General features: G+C 49.7%; 1 protein-coding gene across 1 annotated transcript in view; it reads right to left on the bottom strand.

Annotated features, from left to right (window-relative positions):
• Col13a1 (collagen type XIII alpha 1 chain) overlaps positions 1-18,628 on the bottom strand; it is a 187,324-nt gene that overhangs the window by 130,380 nt on the left and 38,316 nt on the right. The window lies entirely within an intron of this gene.

Genomic DNA, 18,628 nt, shown 5'->3' with positions numbered 1-18,628 from the left:
CTAGTCATGTCAGCTTAAAGGCTGGCCACTTCTTTGCCTTTCATGCTCTGCCAACATGGTCGCCTGATACTTCCCCCGTGGTTCCTTATGGCCCCAAAGCCACTTCCTTTTCCCCCTCCCTCATCTGCCAGTATCATTCTGGGTTCTGGTTCCCATCCAGGAAGAAACAGCCCATCTCGTGCTGGCCTCTGTCGAACCATCATGTCCGGGTGAACAAAATGTTTCAATTAAAAACAACAACCAAAAAAAGGTGTAGTGGCTGGCTGGGAAGCTCTGGGCTTGATGGCAGGGTTCCAAAACAGACTGGGGGCAGCGTGGGTCAGGGAGGGAGAGCATCTGGGACCTATTAGGCTGAGGGACAGGAGGATATCATCCAGAACTTGCAACTATCTCAAAAGCATAGGCTTCCTGGATAGGAAGGACAAGTAACTCCTGGTTGGGGGGACAAGTATTCAACAATGACAACATTGAGCCTCTAGGAACTTTTGGATGGTTTGCAGGACTGGGGATGCTTCTGATGATACAGGGTGGAGCTCTGGTGGTGGACCTGCCTGCTGCTAAACCAGGAGTGTGTCCTACCAAGGTCTACAGTGTGCCCCTCACTCCGAGTGACATTAACATCCCACACAGACACCTGCAGCTCTCTGTAGACTTCTCTACAGCTCCCAGGGGACTCTGCTTTGCCAGGCTCTCACAACCCCACAACCTGTCACTCACAGTGACTTCAGTGAGGAAGAAGCCCCTGTGTTGACAGGTGACAGGATGATGTGTGTATGTGGTAGGGAGGCTTAGTAATGACTGACACCTTGACAGAATCTAGAGTCGCCATCACCTAGGGGACCAACCTCTGAGTGTATCTATGAGGACGTTTCGGGGGTACATCCTCTGCTTCCTACAGACACCAGCTTTCCACTGACAGGAAGGGTGACTATGGACACGATGTTTTCACTGACAGGAAGCTCCTGCTGCCATGCCTTCTTCACAATGATGGATGCTGCCCTCAAACTGCGAGCCAAAATAAATTTTTCCTTCCTGAAGTTGCTTCAGCCGGGTATTTTGTCACAGCAACTAGAAAAATAACTAGAAAAATAACTAGTGAATGGGAGGATGAGGGGGCTCGGCGAGTGAAGGCTTTTGCTGCTAATCCTGATGACCCGAGTTTGATTCCCAGGGCCCATATGGTGGATGGAGAGAGCTGATGTAGAATAGACTCAGAGACCTGGCAGGACAAGGCTTTGTCCATGACAAACACCTTTCTATCCATGGGGAAGATTGCCATCATTCCAACAGATCCTTCTGGAAGATCATGAGAGATCTGACTGTTACTCTCCTACCTCTCATCTCACAGGCCTATAGCAGGGACCCCTTGATTTCACAGAAGGGCTCTTCCCCAGTGCTGTATTCAATAAACAATGGATGGGCAGCTAACCCTTCTGCAGTGTAGTAGTGCTGTCAAGCCACGTGTCTGTGCTCAGTCAGTCATGTGATTCATGACTGGTCCATCTTTCTGGCCTGGCACTCAAACAGCCACTTCAAAGCATCATCAATTCCACTTTAGACTAGGGACTGAGGGGCCCTGGAAGCTGAGCAAGGATGTAAACAGAACCCAGCCTCCTGACTCCTCCTTGGGCACCCTACTAACAAAATGCTCCATCTCTCATGACTGGGGAGGGAACTCTGTGAGCAACTGTCCACACCACCCCATCTGAAGAAGGAGGAAGCCACCTGTGTCTGCTGCAGGCCATGGAACACAAGAGAAAATGATGCAGATAGTCCCAGGCCACCCAGGATGGAGTGAGCTGCAAAAGGATGCCCAGAAACAGTCTATAGTAGACACCAAGAATAGAAACCTTCTGTCTAAGACCTTCTTCCTCATACCTGTCACCTGCCACTGTGGCCTCTTTGAGGGAGGCAGTCATGCCTCTTTTAAATATACAAACAGGAGCAGACCCTGTGATGAAACCTGGGACAGAATTCTGAGTGACCTTTCTTCAATAACTTCTGTACCAAGTGACAGCTATATAAAGATGAAGAACTCAAAGGCATACTCACATTCTTTCCTTTGAGGAAGGAAAACTGCATCAAACAGCAACTACCCCACACATTATCTAAAGGCCTGATGCTAAGCTCTGGTGACAAAGAGATGGATAGCTCATTTCCTCCTGCTAAGAAGTTAGAGTATCCTATGTGAGAGAGCTGGAGAACAGCCAGAGAGCCCTGATGGATGTGAGGAGTCTGAGAAAAGCCTGTGGTAGGAGGGGTTATTCATTCATTCATTCATTCATTCATTCATTCATTCATTCATTCAACATTTACCACGTTCTCAGGGCCCTTCATTCACTCATCAAATCACTAATTATTCTATAAATCAACACTACACACGGTGCATGAGGCGTAGCACCAGGAATAAGGCCCCTGTGACATTACATCAGCTCTTGGGACAAGGGTGGGTGGGAATGGCAGGCTAACCCCTTCTCACTGACATGGAATCTGAGCTGGAGCACCATGCAACAAGTTAAAAGAAACAAATGGCTAAAATAAAGATTTCATTGTGTTTGGAAAAAGCTGGGCTGCCTTTGTCCATCCACTGAGAGTTAAACAACTTGTCTAAGGTGCCCCTGTCCTTAGGCAGCACCTGGGCTTTTCTTATTTGTTTGCTTGTTTTGAGACAGGGTCTCTTCATGTAGTCCTGGCTGTTCTGGAGCTCACCACTATATAGACCAAGATGGCCTCAAACTCACAGAGATCCTCCTGCATCTACCTCCCAATTCCTGGGATTGAAGGTGTGCACCACCATGCTTAACCCGGCTTGCATCTTAGTCTGTTATTTTTTGGCCTGGCTTTGAACTTGGCCTCTGTGAACTCTGTGTTTTTCACTCATCAAATCACTAATTATTCTATAAATCAACACTACACACGGTGCATGAGGTACACAGGAATCAGGAGGTCCTTGAGTATGGAAGGATCTGTCTACTTAGTGCCTCTCCAAATGTGGTCCTGGTGCTAGGCAGAGCCAGTACAGTCACAGTGTGCTCTGAATTCAAGGTCACCCAAACCATATTCTGACACTACCTGACTGTTGGGCTTCCAGAAGCTGTGGTTGAATCCTGTTCCACACCTCCTACTGCCTGCCTGTGTCTACCAGGACAAATACTGGAGAGTCCTTGGACTCTCCAAGGACCTTGAGTTGTTTACAATACCAGTCATACTCTGCTTGCAGAGTGGGAACAACTCAACTGAGCTGTCTTTACTTTCAAGATACAGTAGGCCATGTCTAGAGACCCCCACAGGGGGAACACTGATAGGGAGGACTGAGGCCAATTTCTGGGTAGAGCATCTGGATCGGTTGTCCCAGGAAGATGCTAGGGAAACCATGCTTTATGCTCGACACAATGAACCCTGGTCTATGGAAGAAGAACCTCTGACCATAGTTTGCCAGAGGTTCACAGCTGGTGAAATTCAGAACAGCCCAGAATTGGTAGAGCTCTGGGGGACAGCAGGGGGTTTTAGAAAATCTGACAACTGCTCAAAATCAGCACATTGGGTCTCCCGTGAGTCAGCATGCACAACTCTCCTTAGCTTTGCGCTTCCGAACCTTATGCGGTGACAGCTGAAAACCAGCTATAGTAGGAGTTCACACTATAGAAATAGATAAAAGTAACAAAGCAGCCTGTTCCCACCCCATAAAACAGTTGTTAAAAATTTGTAGCAGTCCATAGCTCAAATCTGTCATGCTTTCTTCAGTCCCAAACATTTCCAGGCATTCCAGGTGCAAGTGAGCTCTAGGGCTTGGGAGATATGGGCAGCAGGTGCAGCGTCTGTCTCTCTCCCTCAGTCTCTCTTTCTCTACTGTAGAAAACAGTCCTCAAAGCACAATGACCAGCCACCATTTTCCTCAGATTGGCCATGTCTGCTTGCAAAGGCTCCTCACAGCCAAGTGTGCTGACTATTGAGGGGTTCCCCCTACAAGGGGTTCCTCCTACAAGGAAGAGATGAGGAGGCTCCCATTCATGGACTCTCACTCCAGATACCAGCTGCTCCTTTTAGTCATCTGTATGCAGTTCTGTCCTATTGCACACAGCCTTGGGTGTTAGAGTATTTAGACTGGAGAAGGTTAAGGGAAGGGACCTCCCATCTATCTAGCTAGGGGGACGTCACCATTCTTACTAAAGACTTTTCAATATGGCTGCTTTGGGATCATCCAAGTTTCTGCCAGTAGTCCATTACCATGCCTTCTGTATGTAAGCCCAATAAACTCATTGGTTTCCCAGGAAGATCTTTAATAGACTCATACTTGTCTCTGGGACCTTCTGAGGGGAGATATGTTTATGTCTTTCTAGAGAAGGAATTCTATTTTTTTTTCGACACAGGGTTTCTCTGTATAGCTTTGGAGCCTATCCTAGCACTCATTTGTAGACCATGCTGGCCTCGAACTCACAGAGATCTGCCTGCCTCTGTCTCCCGAGTGCTGGAATTAAAGGCGTGCACCACCAAAACCTGGCTGAGAAGGAATTGTTTAAACACAAACTCTTGTACTCACAGTAGACATTACTAACCAGTTGTGGCAGTTTGAGTAAGAATGCTCCCCACAGGCTTAGTCACCAGGGAGTGGCACTACTTGGAAGGATTAGGAAGCACATCCTTGTTGGAGTGGGTGTGGCCTTGTTGGAGGAAGTGTGTCACTAGGGGTGGGCTTTGAATTTCAAGAGCCCAAGCCAGGCTCGGGGTCTCTCTCTTCCTGCTGCCTTCGAATCTGGATGTAGAACTTTTCAGCTACCATGTCTGCCTGTATATCGCCATGTTTCCTGTCATGAGGACTAAATCTCTGAAACTGTAAGCCAGCCCTAATTAAATGTTTTCCTTTATAAGAGTTGCCATGATCATGGTGTCTCCTCACAGCAAGAGAACACAGACTAAGACATCAGTCATTGTCACCCCCTACCCAGAAGCCTAGACAAGGCTTTGCAATTCTTTCTACTGCCAATCAGCAGGAACTAGCTCATGAGACAAAGTCTAGCACTAGAGCCACCTGGGGGGTGGGGGTGGGGACAAGGGATAGAGCTCTTTTCTGACTTCCCAGGGAGGCCTGGCTTTAACCTTGTTGGGCAGTGAAAAGGTTCCCAGCACACCTCGGACCAGACAGGAGATAATTTTGTCTTAACCTTTGTTCCCTTTCCCACCCAGTTGTTTAAGTTGGCAGAGAGGCCGATGGGGCTACAGCTCAGTGGGTACAGTGCTTGCCTGGCATGCAGAAGGCCCTAGTTTTTATCCCCAATAACACATGAACTGATCATAGAGGCCCAGACCTGCAATCTCAGCCCTCAAGAGGATCAAAACTCAAGGTCACTCTCAGCTACATAGCAAGTTCAAAGCCAACCTGGGATAGGTGCGATCTCCCACCTTAAAAAAAAAGGCAGACTCTGACACCCCTACTCCCCCAGCTGCCACTCATATTGCTCAGACACCCCCAGTGGCCATGCTGGCCCCGCAGACCCAGGCTCCTGCCCCCTTTCAGCAGCAACCTAAGAAGAACCTGCCCTCACAAGAGAACAGATGTTTGCTGCCCAGGAAATATTCAAGACAGCAAACAAGGTCACTCGGCCAGAGAAGGCCCTTATCCTGGGCTTCGTGGCTGGTTCTCGAGAGAACCCATGCCCAGAACAGGGGGATGTGATCCAGATCAAGCTCAGCGAGCACACAGAGGATCTGCCCAAAGCAGACGGCAAGGGCAGTGCCACCATGCTAGTGGACACAGTGTTCTAGATAAACTATGCCACAGGCCAGTGGATGTGCTTCAAGAAGTACAAGCCCATGACAACTGTGTCGTAAGGGCCATCTCCACTGCTGACCCTCATCAGGCCAGAAGACAAGTATTGCTGGCTATGCTAAGTGACCTGAGCAGATACTGAAGGATGTGCTCCACCCAGCATCTGTCATCCACAGGCTACTGGGCCCCAGGCTGTTTTAAGTTTTAGATCATTTCTCTGGGGAGTTGAGGCTTATTTTTTTATATTATAATGGGTTAGTTTTTGTGTGATTAAGTTACCTTTTTTGGAGGGTTCAATATTACATTTTGAATGCTAAACCAAAAAAGTTACAACTTCATTTTAGTGCCTGATAAAACTATTACCTTTTTTTTTTCTTAAAAAATAATTGCACTGGCTGAGAGGAGGTTTTCTGTTTGCACATGCCCTCCTTCATGAGGCTGAGGGGACCAAAGGTAATACCTGGTAGGCTGGGGCATGAGGTGGGCTATGACCAGCCTCAATGTCACTGACTGTCAGGGATTTCTGTCTTTTGTACAGTTGTAAACATTTCAAACCTGTCTCTGGGTACCTATTTTTATTGTAAAATGATATGAGTATTAAAGTTTAGTTTTTCTTTAAAAAAATGGCAGATTGAGGGTATGAGCAATGAAAGTGTGGGGGCCAGAGAGAACCCCCAACCAGTCTGCCCCAACCTGAGAAGTTCTCACTCAGTAGCTTTGTTCCCAAGACCACAGCTGAACTGCTACCGCCCATAGCGCCCTAAGGGCAATTTCAGTGACCATTTCCTATGGAGCCCATGGACTCCAACTGGCAGGATGCTCTGCTCTTGGATGCCCTGCCCTTCAGTGCAGAGACCGTCCCTTTCGTGGCTGCACTAGCTTCCTCACCTTGTTTGGTGAATGTCTGGGGAAGGGCTCGGGTAGGTGGCTAGAAGGGGCATTGGGTGTGCCAGGACTACAGACTCCCTCCTCTGCCTCCTCTGCAGCTCTTCTCCCATCCCTCCTCCTTCTGAACAGAACTTCGGCTTTATTCCAGCCGGCCTTTCTCCAGGGCCTACACACCTGTGCATCTTCTGATACAACCCGAGACTGAGCTAGGAAACAGCTACGGTGAATGCCTGGGGCCAGGCACCCTTGTGAAGGGTACTGTGAAGATACTTACATTACCATTCATAACGGTAGCAAAATTATAGTTATGGAGTAGCAATGAGTAATTTTCTGGCTGGGGCTCACTACAACATGAGTGTAAAGGGTCGTCTCAGCGTTAGGAAGGTTGAGAAGCACGGCTGTAGAGGGATGCATGATGACCTCACAAGCCCTTGTACCTGGGTGGTTGCCTTATTACCCCATTTCACAGATGAATCTTTTTCAGCACAGAGAAGTTAAACAGTTAGTTCAAGGTCACACAGCTGGAAAGTGGCAGAGCCAGCACCTGGGGCACTCCATGCTCTGAAGTTTGCCCTCCTGACCCCTGTATGTTATTTCTTCAGCTGTAAAAGCAAACTAAGAATCAAGCCTTAGACAGTGAGGAGAGGTTTAGACAGCTAAGGGAGAGCCTGCAGGATGCCCTTTCAAGCCCCTGTGAGGACATTACAGCATCATCTCTGGGCCATCCTCCATTTTTATTCTAACAGTGGCTCCCCACTGAGGTGGGAATGCCAACCCCATCCAAATCTGACCCATCCCAGTACAATGACAGCCACCCCAAGAACACATACAGCCTGTCTCTCATTGTTCCGTCAGCCATGAAGGGACTAGACAACTCCACATGTCACCCTCAGAAGTCCAAGGAGTTCCCAAGGCTTTCTGGGAGTTCATTAGCCAGACCAGGATTCCTGGTTTGATTGCTGTATAGCAAAGGAGAATTGGGGATTTGCTTTTTAAATGTGTCCCATGGTCAGCGCGTAGTAGTCAAAGAATATCTCTGTAGTAGGTTCTTTCCTTCCATCCTTCTGTGGGTTCTGGGGATCAAACTCAGGTCTCTCAGCCTTTGCCACAAGTGCCTTAACCACAACGCTGGCCCATACCTGGAAATTTTGTTGAAGAGATTTTAATTTAGGCTTTAAACATAGAGGAAAGGAACATAGAGGAACATAGGCTCTAAGAAGAACAGAGGACACACTGAGGCCATGAGTGTCAGCTTCTCACAGAATCACATTGGGAGTGTCCAAGAAAACCTTGACATTGCTATTTACTGGCTGTGTCATCTTGGGCAAATTGCTTAGCCTCTCTGAGTTTCAGTGTTAGCATCCACCCTGTTGGTTTTGGAGGAGCAAATGGGAGACTGCAAGCAAAGTGCTTGCACAGTGCCTGATTTAAAGTAAGTATTCGATAAATGGTGCCACAGCAGCTACAATGCTGTGGAGGTTTGGCAAAGTGACATCCGATTCCAGAAGCATGTGGCACACTTGAGAGCTCTTCTCACATTCGGGCCACCATATGTGATGTTTTACGGATGGTGTCATAGGCGGCCTTTATGAGTCTTGTATTAGCTGGATGCCAGTAGTAGCTCATTTTCACATTCAGGGACTCAACAGCACACAGAGAGGTGTTTCCTGAGGGGGGGGTTGGGGAGGAGGCACAAGCTAGGGAGGCACAGGCTGGTCTAGCTGCTGACCATCCTGTGAACTGTCTTTCTGAGGAGATGCTGAAGCTCTGGGAATGCAGACACAGCAGGCAGGACTCAGGAGATTAGCAGACAGGATGGACCAGGCTGGGTGAGCCCTGGTTAAAACAGAAACAATTGATTGGTGTCCCAAGCTCCGGATAGCGGGACACTCTGTGTATGTTCTTGCTTCCTTGGGCCCCTGACACTTCCAGGCCGGGGTCAAGAGTGAAAAGTCCTGAGTGATGGATTCTTGCATAGGTCTCACGGGTGGTAGAGATTGCTGCTGGGTTCTGTAGACTCAGTCCAAGGGCAGGCATTGTTCTCAGGCTGAGCAGTTTCCGGGCACAGCCCCACCCTCCCCCTCCCCAGCACAGGGCACAGGGGCTGATGGCCACACACAGATGGGGATAGCAGGTCAGATAGGGGGATGGGCTGCGTGACGAAAATGAAAATTAATCAGGACTGGGGCTTACAGGGTGGACTCAGTCAGCTCAACTCGGCTTTATTTTGATAAGAATCTGGAGTCCCAGGGTCTCTGAACTTGAATCTGTCACTCTTGACTGAATCTCCCAGGAGCAGCGGGATCCTCCCATATGACCTACAGAGGTCTTCCCAAGGAGGGTGACTTCCTGTCCCATCCCCCACCTCACCTCGGATCCTTCCCAGGAAGTCAGCAGTTGTGCAAGCCAGGGTCCCCTTTCCATGACCCACAGGGACAGCCGGTTCTCTGGCAAACGCAACACATCTCAACCACACCTCCTCCTCCAGACTGTGGAGTCCAACTCACCACAATGCCGTGGTATCAAAAAGCTTCTTTTGTTATTTTTGTATCTCCATGCAGATGGCAACCCCATTTCTCTTTGCTACCCAGCACTCTACTAGGCTGTGAGGTCTGTGGTGGGGGCAGGTTTAGCTCATCCCTTGAGAAAGAGTTGAGGTTAAGGACGGCACACTGTGGGGCTTCAAGGGACTAGGCACAGTGCAACTGGGAGTGGAGAAGCCTGGGGCAAAGTGCCAAGGGCTTGTCTGTTTGCCCAAGATGGACTGACTACCCTTAGTTGTAGTTGTTTGTCTCTGATCTTGACAACAAACACCCAAAGACAGTAAAAAGTTAGATCTTATGTGCAAAACTCTGGTTTTGAGATGTTGGTGCTGATTCAGCAATGTCTGAAAGCCCTTCTGCAAACCCCACGGGGGCCGTGAGACCCATCTGGTCTGTGGGTCCTAATTCCTAACACATGCTCTCTGTGGCCTTCTAGGATCTACTACTTTCAATCCCATGGCCTAGAATTGCTGGCCTGGAGTGAGTGTTCAGCCAATGCATGCTGAATACGGGAATGAGGAATAGAAAGAGAAACCCATTTTGCCACCTCAACTGTGAAGAACAATGTGATAAGGGTGTTTGTGAGCTACACAGCACCTGAAAGCAATGGCTGGTACTTTCCTTGGGTACCAGGACCCCTTCTTCCACTCAACACATGTCCAGCTTGAAGGCTGATTTACTCTGGCTTGAAGAACAGCAGGGCTGGGCAGAGCATTGATGAGAAATGATCAGCAATTGGTTCTCAGTGAGGATTTTAGCTGTCTGTGGGCTATGAGCGTTTTTGTTGTTTTTCCAGTACTGGGGATTGGAGAGATTGAACTCAAGGGTTTTCGTGCATGCTAGGAAAGTGCTCTACCACTGAGCTACACCCCTAATACACCCTACCCCGTCTCACACCTGCCCCCTGTGCCTTTTCTTTTCTTTCTATTTTTTTGGTTTTGGAGACAGGGTTTCTCTGTGTAGCTTGGGTGTTCTGGAACTCACTCTGCAGACCAGGCTGGCCTCGAACTCACAGAGATCCACCTGCCCCTGCCTCCCCAGTGCTGGGATTAAAGGTGTGCACCACCACCGTCTGGCTCTTTATACTTTTTATGTTAGAACAGGGTCTCACTAAGTTGCCCGGGCTGGCTTTGAAAGCAGGCTGGCCTTGAACTTGTGGATTTTCTTAACGTCTTGCTTCTTTTCTTTTCTTTCTTCTTCCCCAACCCCTCATAGCCTAGAAAGGCTTTGAATGCTCTGTGGAGCTGAGGATGACCTTGACCTTCTGATGCTCCTGCCTCTACCTCCTGAATGCTGAATTATAGGTGTGTGCCACCATGCCAGTTATTTGTAGTTCGAGGTTTGAACCCAGTGCCTATTCATACTAGGTAAGCATTCTACCAACTGAGCTACAATCTCCAAGAGAAAAAAATCATTTTGACTTGTCTTTCAGTTAACTACATTTCAAACAGCTGTATAATGTGTCCAAGGTGTGTATAACTGTGGCCACGAAGATCTAAAGAAAATCACCTCCAACACTGAAGCCTGGCCCCCACAATGGCCCCAGAAATCCCTCTGTTGCCAGGATGTTGGCTGCTTTGTGTGCCACAGGAGGCAGGGCTCTTCCCATGACCCATTTCTGATCTTTACAACTCAACTTAGCAAGTGTTTTAACTTACAAATGAAACACCCAGACACCATAGGAGAAGTAGCTCATCCAAGGTCAAATTTAAAAAAATGAATGATAGGGCTGAGATTTACGCCTGGGCACAGGTGACTGCAGAGATCATTCTCATTCTACACCAGCACATTGCCATGAAAAACAGGAGCCTTTCCTTCCTCACAGCCAGGATAGCTGGGCGGTAGTCATCAAGAGGAGCCCTACTTTTCATGCTGGTCTACTCTGGAATAGCAAATTCTGGGCACAATCTACTAGTCCCTATACTGGGTCCCTTGCAGACATGACTAATGGATTTTAGCGCTGTTACTTGTACTTTGGGCAGCCATAGCAATGGGAGAAAAAACAGGGAAATGACTGGATGAAGAAAGCAAGGTAGGCAGGGCTGGATGTTGGTGGCATGGTTAGCTAGCTGTGTGACCTCCCCATAGTATGGGTCCGGCTGAGCTGAGAAGAGCAGAAACTGGATCTTGGATTAGGTCCATCCTTTCTTTCTTTCCTTTCTTCCTTCCAGTTTTTGTTTTCTGATATTTATTCAGATATTTATGGCTCTTTAAAGACATTAAAGGCATCACTCCTGGTCCCATGCCCTGCTGCCACTAAACTGTTTCCATTTTCTCCTGTCCCTGGGATGCTAATAGCTACTATGGAGTCAGTACCTGCTTCTTTCTTTTTCCCCAAGGCAAACACATCCCCACTTGCATGCAGCTCTCCTGACTGTCTAGGAGCCCTGGATGACAAGAACCCGTATTATACACAGGCCATGAGGATCATGGTGTCACAGAATCCAGGAGTACAAAGCTGCTCTAGTGGCTTCCCCTCCTGTCAGACCGACTTAAGAGAAGATGCTGTTTGGAGGGGATGAGTACCTGAGGGTGGTAAAGTGTGGCATCTGGTGTCCATTCCCACAAAGGGGCTCCCACACTTCACGCTCTGCTCAGACACCCCCAGCTCTGCAGATGGACAGCCTGAGGCAGCTGCTCTAGAGGGCAGAGGCATGGGAGTTGCACATGGAGGAAGAGGCTGGGTGGTCTCTGACCTAGGCGCTAGGAAAGCACAATAAACACAGACCTAATGCAGACCCAGCCCTGACACAGCACCAGGATGGTGGCAGCTGGCCACATTCCCCTTGGGCCTAGCCTCACTCACCATCCAGGAGCTAGGCCTGTCATGTTTGGACAGTCAGGTATTTCACTCCCTCTCCTGATGTTTCTAGATTGGGGTGGGTAATGAGGCTGCTTCCGAACTAGAGATGTCTGAGCCTGTTATTGTTTAACAGTTTCCTCTAAGATTGACTCATTCCACTCTATAGGGAAGCCCCTTAAGCAGGAAGTTAAACAACTCAAAATAGCTTCAGGAAGTCCCTGAAATTGACCAGATTCACCAGGACCCTTCCTACCAGAGCCACCAATAAAAGTAGAGAGTCCATCTCAGGCCAATGGAAGCCAGGATGCAAAGAAGACGCCCAGACAATCGAGCTGCAAAGACACTGAGACCAGACCAGCTGCAGGGGAAAAGCAGAAACCAGGCCAGCTGCCTGGAAAAGGTTTAGACCAGAGTCACTTGGAAAGGACACTCTCCAACCTGTGGCGCTGCCTGCAGGCTGTGCAGTGTGCTCCAGGTTCCCCAGCTTTGTGAACTGTCACCCAGGTTGGGGTGGACTTTGGCGGTGTAGCTACCTTTGAGTCATTTCTGCTCCTGCAAGTAACCCCAATAAAGCTCATTCGTTTACTAAGCTGGACTTTGGTGGTGTTCATACTTTAGTCTGTCAGGGATTCCCTATCTGAGGTGAATAGACATGTGTATTGCCATCTCATCGGGGAAGTTTTTGTCACACAACACCAGCTAAGGCCACTTAGCCTCTCTAACTGCCTAGGCCTACCCATTTTCCTCCCTATCTTCAAAAGGGCATTGCAGACAGCAGGTGGCCAGGCTGCCAGCATCAGGAGAATCAGAGCCTAGTCCTCTAACAGTAGGTGACAGCAAACATGAGTCCCATTAGTCAAGCTCTACTCTAGTTAGGCAGGCAGAGCTCTCCAAAGGCAGCTTCCTCCAATGGGGGTCACTGCTAGAGAGACTCCAAAGGCCCTATGTTGGACCTGTTCCACTGAATAAAGAAAATGTTCATGGGGGTAGAACTCCCATGCTGGGCAATTTACACATGCATTCCCAGATTCTCAGGAAAGCAGACAGATTTTCAGATAGCCAAGGTCCAAAGGGACAGCCTTCCTCCACCTCACTCCACTGAGCCCGTTCTACAGTTGTGGCCCAGTTACTGGCTACCAGCTGATGCTAATGTGTGGAATAGTTACCACCTCTCCAGATAATAGGGAGAGTGGTTGGTGAATCATCAAGCACAGCCAATCCACCCACTCTCCTGACCTCTGACCTCATCTAGGAGCTTGTGGGACCACTGCTGTCCCAGGAGGCACTGGGTAGAACGCTAAGTAAAGCTCAAATCAGCCAGGCAGTTCACCCAGAGCAAGGAGCCTGGAAGTCTGTCTGGAACATTGACACTCCAGTAGATGGGGTCCCTTGGGGTTGCTGCAGCCAACCTCCCTGATGGCAGGTTAAGCATCCTGGGAAAACTGCAGGTGACATCATCCTTGTCACAATAGAAGACTTTAGAGTTGGCTTCTGAAGAAAGAGGGTTCCTTGACAACTTAGGGTCAGAAAGTTGAGCAAAACTGGGGCAAGGACTGGACCAAGATCAAAAGATATAGAAAAAAAGAGAAATAATATCCTTTTTATGTAATAAAAATAAATAAAAATGGAACCTTGCTGTTGAGAGAGAAGAAAACCATAGCCCTCCCCCAAAGGCAGGGCATGAGAGTACCAAGTTGGGTCCTGACCACAGGCCTCCATGATGGGGGATGGGGGGATATAGAGCAACAGAAGTGAACTGCAGCCAGAGGCTTCCCGAAGACCAGAAGGTGACTGGGGCATCTGGGAGAGGTAGAAGGAGATTCCAGAGGAGGGCACTTTGTCAATCCCTAATGGGACAAGAGAGGATCTAGGCCTGGGTGTGACTTTCCATTAGCTTAGGGTTAGGAAACTGTCCCCTGTGAGTGCTGTGGTATAATTCTGTTGAGAATTCAAGTCATTAAAAAAAAGTCACTATTTTTTTTATGTATATGTATGTATGGGTGTATGGATTTGGAGGTCAGAGACAATCTTTGGGAGTCAGGGCTCTCCTCCATAAATGTGGATCCCAGGGATCACATTCAGATCATCACACTGACTCAAAGTACCTTCACCCACTGAGTCATTTTTGTCAGTTCTTCAAAGCCCTGAAAAATGATCTTAACGTTTCCCTTTGGGCCTGGTAAAGTGGTTGAGAAATTTTCACTCCAACTGAGGTAACAGGGAATGTGGAGATGAGATGAAGCTGAGTCAGGGGTTGAGTTACCTTGGCTATCTGGGTACAGTGACCACTCTGGAAGCTCCACCGGGACACAGACAAAGGAGTGAAAGCTGGCTGGAAGTGCCAGCCTGGGGCTGTACAGAGATGTCCACAGCATCTAGTGATTTGGGAATAGGAGGAGTGATGCTGTGGTCCCCACTTGTCCTTAAGCTGCCACCCTTGGTGAGAGCTGTTTCTCTACAGATGGTTTGCTTTAGTCTCATAAGGGGGCTGGGTGTGGGGCTGTCCTTTTCTGGTCCAGTGAAGTGTCCTGGTCCATTTTCCTGAATTGAGGGGATCAAGTGTCAGCCACCAAGCCTATGGTCTGCTCCCTCTATTCTCCTCCCTCAGAGTGATTTCCCTCTGAGCTCTGAGCACCAGCTTTGCTTCCTACTGGACTCCACCCCAACCCCACCCCAGTCCAAACTGTCTGAAGCAGACTGACTATGATTTGTTTCAAGTCTTCAGCTTTTTTTTTTTTTTTATTCATTGGCAACCTCGGCCGGCTGAATTACCTTGTGACACCCCCTCTTCTAGGAAACTTCTGACCCCACCCCCTTTCTTCTGCAGAACCTTCCAGAGTTAGCTGGTTCACTGACTTGAGCAAATGATCAAGAAACCCTCCGGTCAGACAACTGCATCATGGGTGCCCAGGCACTGCTGAGAGAGGGACAAGAGTAGAGCTGGAGCTCCTAGTCCAAGCACACAGGGCCCCCAGCTCCTCTGGGCCAGGGTCCAGCCCTCTCAGAGAGAGTGACCCTAGTTAGCAACTCTCCACTTCCTCCCAGTGGACCAGTCCCAAGCCCCCTTAAAGACCTTGGTGTTGAGATGCTCTTGAACTCTCTTTAGGTTTCTTGCCTGACTTTGTGAAGCCTGCCATGCTTTTATCAGTCACAGATGGAAAGGGGAAAGGGAGAGTGACTAAAGCCGGCTTCTCTGCTGCCTGAGCGGGGCCCTGTCCCTGTCTCCTAGGGCTCCTGATGCTTGAGCCAGCAAGTGCCTGTCTCCCAAGCTGAGATCCTGCAGAGCCCCACTGAAACCTGTTATTTATTGGGAGGCTTAGGGCCAGGACAAGGCCTGGAGGCCACAGAGCATTCTCTCTTGTGAGGAGGGAAGAGAGAAAGGGCAAAATGAGGGAGGAGAGGGGTGGGGGGGAGAGGGAGACAGGGAGAGAGGGGGTCAAGCCGAATGCTAAAGGAAGGAAATACACAACGGTGTTGGGGGACTGCCATGCACATGTCCCCCGAACAAGATGCTTTGGGGAGACATCATTTAACAGACCACAGATAGTGACAGCACTGCGAGCATTGCGGGGCTGTGTTTTGGAGACAGAGTGGATGGTGCTCAGCCGCAAGCCCAGGCCTTACTCTTAGGGCTGAATTTATATACACAGACAAGTGCTGATTCCCCTGCCATCTCCACCCCCTGCTTCTGGTCTTGGTTTTCTCCTTAGTGCAATGGGCCAAAGAATTCCTTTCTCTTAGGGTCTTGCCTAAGCCTAGGCATGTGCCCGTAAAGTGGATGGTGGCTGTAAAGAAGAGAAAGAGGAGGGGGGATGGAAGAGGAGGGGGAAGAGGGTGGGGCTGATAGAGAGGACAGGAGAAGGGAGGAGGGAAGAGGGAGGAGGGAGGAGGAGGGCACAGATCCTAGAGGCAAGGCTATGGAGAAGATGGGAAAATGGCGAAGGTCAGAACGCACATTGGAGCTGGAGAATTTCCAGCTGCATGGTCGCCCAGGCTCAGGCCACCTTCAGCATTCTTCACGTACCCTGGGGTGGCCCCACCTGGGGATGACTGAGGGTGCAGCAGGGAGCTCTGAACAGCCAAGCTGCTTCTGCTGCCTCTGCCCCCAGTGGCTTCATATTGGGGTTCACCAGGACACTCTGCACAGAAGAGCTCCCTGGGGAAAAGTTCTTTGTGCCCCTCCCCAGGGGTGGAGGTACTGAGGCCTCTCCAGGGACTCCCACTGAGAATCACAAGAGTGCCCTGTGTCTTTAAGGAGGCGCCAGTGGGGAGTGCAGAAGGGAGGAAGGTTCAGACGATTAGCGGGTGCTAACAAATTTAGGATGTGGAAGAAGTCTCTTCTTGGCTGTCCATCAAAGGAAGGATTGAATGTCCCTGAGTGTGGAGAGAGCAGAGGGGAGAACGAGAGCGGGGGAGGGGAACAGGAGGAGGGTGCCATCGGACCAGGCAAGCTCACTCCCTGGGCAAGCCTCCTGCAGGCACTGAGGGTGCAACAAGCAGGATGTGTAAGTGTGGCTGGCCAGCGGCTGTAGGTCCCAGCGCTGGCCGCCCCATGGGTACGTATGTCGCTACTCCTCCCCCATGCCCCATCCCCAGCTCAGATTCTGTCCAAGCAGCTGGCTGAAAAGTGATCCTAGAGGAAGAGGCCCTTCCTGTTGATTAGGAACACGGGCAGTGTCCCTGAGCCCCCTCCAGGTCCACCAGACCCCTTCTCATTCAAGCCCCTGTCCTGGAGCCACTCAGTTCCTTGTCACTCAGGACTGGGCAGCTCCTAATCTAGGTCTCTCTGTAATCCAGGGAGACCCACACAGCTACCTAGAGAGAGACCATAAACCGTGCCAGGAGCCTCCTACAAGGTTATTTCCGGCAAGGGCTGGAAGGAGGGAGGATATGGGGGCCGTATCAGGTCCAGGAACAGTTCATTCATCCTACCCTGGGGCCTGGAGAAACAGCAGCACTATCCCCATGAGTAACAAAGTCCCTGCCCTCAAATCCCTGTCTAGTGGGGGAAAGAGAGATGAGCACAGAGACACACTCAAACAGCACACACATACAACAGCAGCTTTTGGAACCCAATAGGCAGAATGCTCTCAATGGCTGGCTAAATGGAGAGTTCCTGGCCCAGCCTTAGGATGTATAGGGCCAATCTGGGACTTCACGCCGATAGTGGTGCCAGGAGCCAACACCTGAAGCAGATTGCTGCTTCGGAGGAAGGAGGCAGGCAGGAGGGTGTGCAAGGAGACCTGGGAATGCGTAGTTGTCCCCCAGAGTTCAACACTGGGATGGAGGAGGGCTTGCCTGAATGGCTCTGCAGTCTGGAAAGCCTGTCCAGTTTGCCCAGTGGGAATGCTGGAGCAGCAGTGAAGAGGAGGTGGAGGGGGCAGATGGGATGGGTGGGGAAGGACAGAGAGCCTGGCAGGAGTGGAGGCAGAGGAAGAGGAAGACAATTTTAGGATGTGTCTAGAGACGCTATGCTGGGTAAGGGTAAGAGATGATTCCTGACCGTCCCGGGGACTGGGGACACACAAGTGGCTAATTGAAAAGGAACACGATGTATTTTCTTTGCAGCCTAGTAATTGTAGCCTCTGTTGGGAGGTGGACATTCTGATGGGAGGCAGACAGCTAGACCCATAGAAACAGAAGGCAAGGAAGAAAAAAAAAATGAGCCCAAACACAGGATGAGGAGATTGTAACTCTACGTCTATGGATGTCCAGAGTTTGACTGTCACTCTAAGAGCATCCAACTGGGACACATCCCCAGAGATGAGTGGCAGTGGCCTTCCTACACACAATGCATCTGAGATTTGAGACTTCATTTTTCTTCATCCTGTTAATTTAAAAAAACATGCTGATCACAAGTCATCAAATTGATTTCACAAGCCAGGAGGTTGTGACCCAAAACTGAAAAATACCAATCTCCATGGAAACACAAGTCCCAGAGGCAGAGGCAACATGCTCACCATAAAGAGGGTGTAAGAGGTAAATGGGCTTCTGGGAACCCTAACACTTAAGGCACCGGTGAGAGATAGAGGCCATGGAGACACCTGAGAAGGAAGGCACAAGAAAGCCCCACAGGGCCCATCTCCAGCAAGCAGAATGCCTTAGAAGGGAAGGTGGGCAACTGCAGGGTGTCCTGCAAAGGACCTGAAAGCCGGTGGGGGCGTGGCCTAGCTGCCACAGACACCCAGAACTCTGAACCCAGGAAGATAAGTATAAGCAGAGGCCTCAGAAGTCCCTTGGGACATGCAACACAAGGGGAACTAAGTCCCATGTGAGTTCTTACCCAAGGAGACCTAGGACCCAATTGCTCTCTCCATGTCCCCTTTTCCCCTGTCCTATGAGGACCTGGCATACTGCCTCATCTCCTCCAAGTTCAAGTCTCTAAGATTCTACGGAGGGAGATATGTTCTTCTCTCATGTTCAAGTTGCCTAGCTTTAAATAGGACTAATGCCAAGGCTCAAGGAGGGCCTGTCACCTCAGCAGAGCTGCTTATCACACACTGAAGACCTACTATGAACTAGGCCTACAAGGCAGGGGATTTCGTCTATCGGGGTAGAGGGTGGAGACAGCACTCCTTGGATGGGAGGTGTGGGAGGAGTCCCAAAAAACAGAGATGAATGTCCCAG

Source organism: Cricetulus griseus, assembly GCF_003668045.3.
Source record: "Cricetulus griseus strain 17A/GY chromosome 1 unlocalized genomic scaffold, alternate assembly CriGri-PICRH-1.0 chr1_0, whole genome shotgun sequence".
NCBI lineage: Eukaryota > Metazoa > Chordata > Mammalia > Rodentia > Cricetidae > Cricetulus > Cricetulus griseus.
This window is presented reverse-complemented; position numbering and strand designations above follow the sequence as displayed.